Genomic DNA, 7834 nt, shown 5'->3' with positions numbered 1-7834 from the left:
TGGGTTCCATCGTGGAACATGTAGATTTCGTAATTTCTCTCAATATTCTCTCTACCTTTTGTCTTCAGTCAACGGTGGTTTTGCAAAAGCCGTTTCTCACGCTTCACCTTAAGACTTGCTGAACTGAACTTTGCGAACTAATCCTAGACTTGGGGTTTGGGAATGTGCCACACACACACTTCGAGTTTTGTTTTGGGGTTAATGTTTAATATCTAACGTTTTTACTTTTCTTATTATCAGAAGCAGTTATTAATAAAATAGTTTTTAACACTTATACATGACTCGGTGTTTTTCTACTGTTGCTGGTACGTAACAGTGTAAATGTTGACAAATCACCAGGAGTAAGTGACTCCGTCTGAGAACTTTAAAGTAGGTGGCTTACAGACAGAGGATCCGTTTGCTGATTTAAAGGGCGATGAAGGCACTAAGTGGAAAACCGCGACACAGTTAGCTTAAAGGGTGTTTGAATGCGTAATCATGGTGGAAATAGCGAGTTGCTGTATTTAGGGAAGCTTTATGTAATCAAACCAACCAACGTGTTTTCCTTAAGAATGGAACGCTGTGTTTGGCAAACCTACTTTTTTCCCCAAAGATGTAACAAGCAGAGTCGAGAGAGAGAAGCCTACAATTTTCCGTGCATTTGAACATTCAGAACGCATTTGTTAAGCAGCCACAGAAAAAAAAAACTTGTCCCGCGGATAAGATTTCAGGGCATTGATGAACGTGTGTTAGCATGGTTTGAATTCTGGTTATCACGAAGAAGGCAGGGAGTCGATATAAATGAATCCTGCTCGGTGTTTGAGAACGTAGCTCGTGGAACTCCCAGGCGATCAATTGTTGGCGCTCAGTTATTTATTATCCATATTCTTGGCCAGGACGACGGGACGATGGTGGTTTACTGATGACGTGAAAAAGTTGGATATCATGCCACAGGGAGTAAATCTGGGCCGCAGCTGGATGTCGAAAAGTGAAGCGAGTCGTGAGAACTTGGCAAAGAGAGATCAGTGTCGTGAAGTGTGAAGTTATTCACTTCGGCGGAGGATTTGTTATCGAAATGGAAAGAGATTCCAGATGAAAGAAGTTTTCAATGAGCAAGATGTCCCAGCGCTTGAAACCACAGAAAGTTGTCAGGAAGTTGCACAAAATATTGAACAAGGCAAATGGCATCTTGGCATTCATTGCAAGGGACTGCAGGCCAGAAATATATGTGCAGATTTAAAATTCTCCCTATCGCCTGACCGCCCTGGAGCAAAGTATGCGTATTCAGTGAGGGGTACAGTATTATGGAAGCGGTCTGTTAGAGACTGAAAACAACAGAGGAAGCTAGATCTGTCATCTTTCGAATTGAGAAACAATAATATCAACGCATTCAAGGAGGTAAGTAATCCGGGAGAGGTAAGGGAGATGTTGAAATGCTTCCACTTGTCGGAGAGCATCAGTCGCGGGAAATATTTCCAAGAAAAGGGACGATAATTTAAAACTGAAGTGCTCACAAGTTTGCGATTGTCTTTCATCCTCTATCCCGGAGTGCTGTGGAGATTGAATCAGTGGACTACTTCAAGAGGACGTGGATCCTTTTTGGAAAGCTTTGGGAATGCCTGGCTCTGTACAACTGGCAGAGAAGATAGGTTAAGGCCCGGAAACGCAGCCATTATCATCTTGAACGGCGGGACACACTTCAGGGACAAGCAGTCTTACTCCGGCTTACTTTGCTTCTTCCGATTAAATCAGCAAATTCACCGGTTTCTGCAGATTCAAAGGATCATTATTGCAATAAAATATAAATATCAGGAGTGGGATTAGAACCCTCGCCTCCATTTGGAGACCGGAATGTCCCTGTTTCCACTAAAGAACTTTACTCCTTGAGTCTGGCGCCTTGGACCACTCGGTCATCCTGACATCCATGAGCAATTATTTCGACATCCGAAACAAACGTTTTGTCCTGACCTGCACATATTATGTCCTCCACAATAAATGGGCCCAGATCTCTTTCCAGCAATGAATGTCTAGGACATGTTAATGTATTGAAGTTTGCGATTGTTCAAATGACCAATCAATGCTTGAATCTATAAGGAGAAAACTGAAGGTTATTTGTCTGCCAGCACTGTACTTTCTCTGTAACTGCAACCCTTTATTCTGCATTTGGTTTACATTTTTACTGCCTCGATGTACTTATGAATGGAATGGTCTGAAGAAATATAAGCAGAATATTAAGCAATCCCCTTGCCAGCAGACGAAGAAGTGCAGTTAATGCAAGTTCCATCTCATTAGAACAGCTGTAGGACGGTGCGAGGGCTCCGTGTCTTAACTGGTCAAAGCCGCTGTGTAGTAAACAGCCGGGTTAAACTCCCAGCAGAGCCTTTCTTTTGTGGGATGAATTGTGAAGAAGGCGGGTTCCAAGCGGATTCTCCTCTTTCCATTCATTACACAATTGCGCTGATCGGTTGAGAATATTAATCTGGAAACTATTTCTCCTGGATCGTATGTTTGAGGCTTGATGCAGTTCCCTTTTTCCAATCCATACAACATTTCTTCAAAACAGACCGAAGGGAGAAGTGGTAAACGGTTATCACGTCAGACTGCAGGGTGATAGACCACGGAGTTATCCTGATCCCAGTGCAGGGACGCCAATTTTCATGAATATTCTCATTTTCTTCACTGGTCTGCAAGGTTAAACTTACACATTTCCAGTGGATGCAAAAAGTGAACTCTGCGCCCTATCTATCTGTGCTGTCATGTTCAGGGACATTCGCACCTGTACACCAAAAGGTCCATGAAGTGTCCTATCAATATTCTTCATCCAGATGAAGAAACCCTAGCTTCCTGAGCCCAACATTGGAAATAAAATCACTGCTATTGGCCACTATTCTCTAAAATATCTGCTCAAACTTCTGTGGTTTCAAACTGCGCCAACAGATATGTGAACAAACGTTCGATATTGGCCGAAACACATTTTATGGAGACTTCATGATTCAATACCGTTTTCCCGCCGTTTCCTTCTCAGCAATCAGGAAAAGTTGCAATGAACCAGAAACTGTTCCGTCAGCACTCTTCTACCGAGTGCCTTTGGAGTCGGGGGTTGTTAATGTGAAAAGGTAATGAAGATTTTCTCGGCGTTTAAGCACCAGGTAACTGGGCATTTGTGTACAGTGAGGCGACAGATGTCGGTGATGAAAGTTGACGTTATTTCCTGAACTGCAGGAGACGCATCATCAGGACACCAAGGCCAGTCATCCAATAACATCACGGGTGTTCAGATTGTCTGCTGAACTCCGCATGCCGGCCCTTTGTCTCTTCCACCTTTCACTCCCAGCTGCTCAGATCGTCCCCCTGCCCCCCACAACTACCTTCCTTCCCCCTCACATGGATTCAACTGTTACCCGCCAGCTCGTGCTTCTCCGCCACCCCGTTCTCTTTTATTCTGGTTTCTGACCTCTTTCTTTCCAGTTTTGTTGAAGGATCTCGGTCCGAAAAGTCGACCGTTGATTTCCCTCCATAGATGCTGTCCGATCTGCTGAGTTCCCCCAGCATTTTGTGGGTTTGCTCCAGGTTTCCAGATCTGCAGAATCTCTTCTGTCTCGTTAACCTATCGCCCTCGTTTTTCTTCAAAAATTATCTCCCTCCGTCTGAGAATTAATCGAGGACACAGTGCCCTCCGCAATTTCCCCTGGAAACGATTCTCTTAGAGAAATGCAATAACCTTAGTCCATGCTGAGTGAACGACTGGATTATTTCAAACAATGTCCCGGATTTCTTGATTGTCCATACCAAACGGTCACGGCATCACCTCGTTGTTTATCGTTGCAACTAGTGAGGAAAACGTACCGACTCTGGTGGGACTCGAACCCACAATCTTTGAATTGCTTGATCACTTATCAGTAGAAGTCCAACACGCTATCCATTGCACCACAGAGCCACAAACTCCCGCTGTGTTGCACACAGATAAAGAGGTCGATGAAATGCTTCCCAAACCCAGGGTAGAAAGATTACCACCTGAGCTGTCCTTTAAATCGCCGCGCCATTCGGTTGCAAGACAGCTTTTCATGACAAGTGAAGCAGCTCAGTGTCGGGTAAATTCCGTTGGAAGTCCAGCACGTTGTTCATTGCGTCACCAAGCCCATACATAGGAGTCGGTTTCAATCCTGACCTCGTACTGTCCGGGTGGAGTGTGCAGTTCTTCCTGTGCCACTTTCGGTTTTCTGCAGGATCACCTGTTTCCTCCAATGTCCCAAAGACGCATGGGTTGACAGCTTAATTGGCCACCGTAAAATTTCCCAGATGTGCAGGTGAGCGATGGAATCTGGGAATAATACATTTGAATGTGGGAAGGATAAATAAAGATTGATGTGCATGGATGATATATATTTTCTTTACGGACTGGGCGGGCCGAAAGGCCTGTTTCCCTGGTCTATCCCTCTGTGACTCCATGGCTGTATGGCTCCAAGCCCTATCAGGGTGAACGATGTCCCTGGGTCGCATTTTGTTTCGTCAGCATCGTAGTCTCTGGGGGAATATTTCGGGAAAAAAGGTGAGGACCCTATTAAACAATGAAAATCATTATGATGAATGAAATCACAATTCTTCACCAATTCCCATTACAATGCTTCTTGTTCATGTTGAAACATACTGAAACAAATTGTTCAAAAGATATACTCCTGATCAAGTGTGGAATTTTACTGAGAAAAAAGCATAAAGGAAATATGATCTGCGGAGGGAGAGGAAATTAACGTTTCAGAACTATCAGTGGTCATCGACACATGGAAACTTGCTGTATTTGACGAACAGAGCAATCCGGCATTCACAGGGTTCCTTTCAGTGTCATGAAACAGCTTTTGTCTCATTTCATTCTTTTGATTGTATGGAAGTCTGGAGCCTGCGTTTAAAATTCTTGCAGAGGTGACAGCTTGACATGGCGATTTGATGGTTTATCACCCCCAGAAGTGTTGTATGTCGGGGAGAAAGCATGGGCTCATCCTCCCTGGGTGGGCTCGAACCACCAATCTTTCGGTTAACAGCCGAATGCGCTGGTCGATTGCGCCACAGGGACAGCTGATGCCAATGCTCATCGATAGATAACGGCGCAGTGACACAAATCAAGGAACTAAATTCAGTTCCCCATTCTGCGCTTCCCCTGGGAACTGACTGTACAAGCTTTCGAGAGCGTTACATCGGTTTTTAATTGATGGATTATATTTAATTAGAATTAACTAATTAATTTCTAATTGAATGATTGGATCATTGAGACCCTTGGGGCAGGGTCTCAAGAAATAGTATACTTTACAAGGCAATACCTTCGTGGGATATCTGCAGTTCTCTGAAATTTACGAGTTGGTAATATTTGATTCCAGAGAATCATTTTCTCATTTTCCCAACACAGCTGTAAAGCATGTTTCATCTTTCTCCTCTCACCTAAAACGCATACTCCCCGTTTTCAAATTATCCTACCCAGGAAGAATGGACAGTGAGAATCCATATTTTTATGCCCCCCATTATTTTTTCAAATTATATGAGGTCGGCATTAGGTGTCCGTTGCTCCAGGGGAAAAAGCCCCAGCTCATCCAGTCTCTCCTTATGTGAATCTGTCCAGTCACGGCAACACCCTTGTGAATATTTTCTGCACACTTTCTATGATAATGACAGCTTCCCCGCAGCGAGCAGACCGGATTTGCACAGAATTCTCCAAGTGCGGTCTCACCAACTCTCACCAAGGAGTTCTTCATCTCCAAGACGACGTCCCAGCTCTTGTACTCAGTGCCCTGACTGATGAAATCAAGGGTGCGAAACATCGTTTATATCAGCCTGTCTACATGTGTCGTCAGATTCCGGAAACTATGTGTATAACTCCGAGATCTCTCTGTCCTGCAGCACTGCACAGGACCTTCCCATTTACGGTGTAAGTCAAACCCTGGTTTAGCATCCCAAAATGCCACACTTCACACTTGTCCGAGTTATATTCCATGTTCCATTCCTCGGTCAACATTCCTAGTTGATCACGGTCCTGTTGTGATCTTGAATAACATTCTTCATTTTCCCACCAATGTTGGTGTCACCCGCAAAGGTAATAACAGGACCACCTAAATTTTCAGCCTATGTATATGCATATATATTTATGACAAACAAGGACACAACACAATCCATTCAGAACTCCAATCGTCACAGGCCTCAAAGACAAAAAATAATCAACACTCCACCGCCACTCACTGACCCCTACCAACCAACCAAATAACCATCAAATTGGCTATTTCACCCTGGGTCCCATGTGCTCCAACCTTCCTGACTCGCCTGCCACAAGGACCTTGTCCAAGGCCTTACTAAAATCATGAAGACAACGTCAGCCGACCTGCCCTCTTCAATACTCTTGGTCACCATTTAAAAAAAAACAATCGTCTGTGAGTCATAATTTCCTACGCAGACAGCAGTGCTGAATATACCTTGTGAGCCCTTCCCTTCCCAAATGCAGGTATATCCCGTCTCTCTGAACACCTTCAAGTAACTTCCCCGTCATAAATCCCTTCAGCGGCCGACAGTTCCCTGGCATGTATCTGTGGCCCGATTTATGAGAAGGTACAACATCAGCCACCCTCCCGTCTTCCGGTAGCTTACACAGGGCTAACGATGATACAAAATCTCACCACGGCCCCAGCAATTTCTTTTCTGCCTCTCAATAATGTCCAAAGTTACAGCTGGTCAGGCCCCGCGAATTAACAATCATTATGCGCTTTCAGACGCCCAATACCTCCTCTGTTATCATGTGTATACGATTGCAGACATGAGTATTCTCCTTCCTGAATTCTCAAGCTTCCATGATCTTCTCTACGATAAATAAATAGAAGCATAGAAAACCTACAGCACAATACAGGCCTCTCGGCCCCCAAATTTGTGCCGAAAATGTCCCTACCTTAGAAATTACTTGGCTTACCCATAGCCCTCTATCTTCTAAGCTCCATGTACCTGTCCAAAAGTCTATTAAAAGACCCTATCATATCCGTCACCACCACTGTTGCCGGAAGCCCATTCCACGCACTCACCTCTCTCTGAATAAAAACAAAGCTTACCACTGACATCTCCTGTGTACGTACACCCCAGCACCTTAAACCTGTGTCCTCTTGTGGCAACCATTTCAGCCCTGGGAAAAAGCCTCTGACAATCCACACGATCAAAGCCTCTTATCACCTTATACATCTCTATCACGTGGCCTTTATCCTCCGTCGCTCTAAGGAGAAAATGTCGATTTCACTCAACCTGTTTTCAGAAGGCATGCTCCCCAATCCAGACAACATCCTTGTAAATCCCTTCTTCACCTTTACCATGGCTTCCACATCCTTCCTGTAGTGAGGCGGCCAGAACTGAACACACTACTGCAAGTGGGGTTTTACCAGGGACCTATATACCTGCAACATTACCTCTCGGCTCCTAAATTCAATCCCACGATTCATGAAGGACAATACACCGCATGCCTTCATAACCACATAGTCAACCTGTGCAGCTGCTTTGAGCGTCCTATGGACTCAGACCCCAAGATCCCTCTGAGACTCCACACCTCCAAGAGTTTTACCATTAACACTATGTTCAGCCATCATATTTGGCCGACCAAAATGAACTACTACACATCTATCCGGGTTGAACTCCATCTGCCACATCTCCGCCCAGTTTTGCATCCTATCTAAATCCCGCTGTAACCTCTGACAGCCCTCCACACTATCCAGAACACCTCCAGCCTTTGTATCATCATCAAGCTTACAAACCCATCCCTCCACTTCCTCATCGGGGTCATTTATAAAAATCACGAAGAGTAAGGGTTCCAGAATAGATTACTTAGGAACACCACTGGTTA

At 44.6% G+C, this 7834-nt stretch overlaps 1 non-coding gene across 1 annotated transcript; it reads right to left on the bottom strand.

The window, feature by feature from the left end:
• Positions 1-3825: 3825 nt before the first annotated feature.
• Positions 3826-3916, bottom strand: trnar-ucu (transfer RNA arginine (anticodon UCU)). Its single transcript is given in 2 exon segments — positions 3826-3861; positions 3880-3916. It is a non-coding gene; the product is annotated as a tRNA-Arg (tRNA).
• Between the last annotated feature and the right edge of the window lie 3918 nt (positions 3917-7834).

This window comes from Pristis pectinata, chromosome X (assembly GCF_009764475.1).
Source record: "Pristis pectinata isolate sPriPec2 chromosome X, sPriPec2.1.pri, whole genome shotgun sequence".
NCBI classification, from domain to species: domain Eukaryota; kingdom Metazoa; phylum Chordata; class Chondrichthyes; order Rhinopristiformes; family Pristidae; genus Pristis; species Pristis pectinata.
The sequence above is the reverse complement of the archived record's forward strand: the minus strand, read 5'-3'. Positions and strand labels throughout refer to the sequence as shown.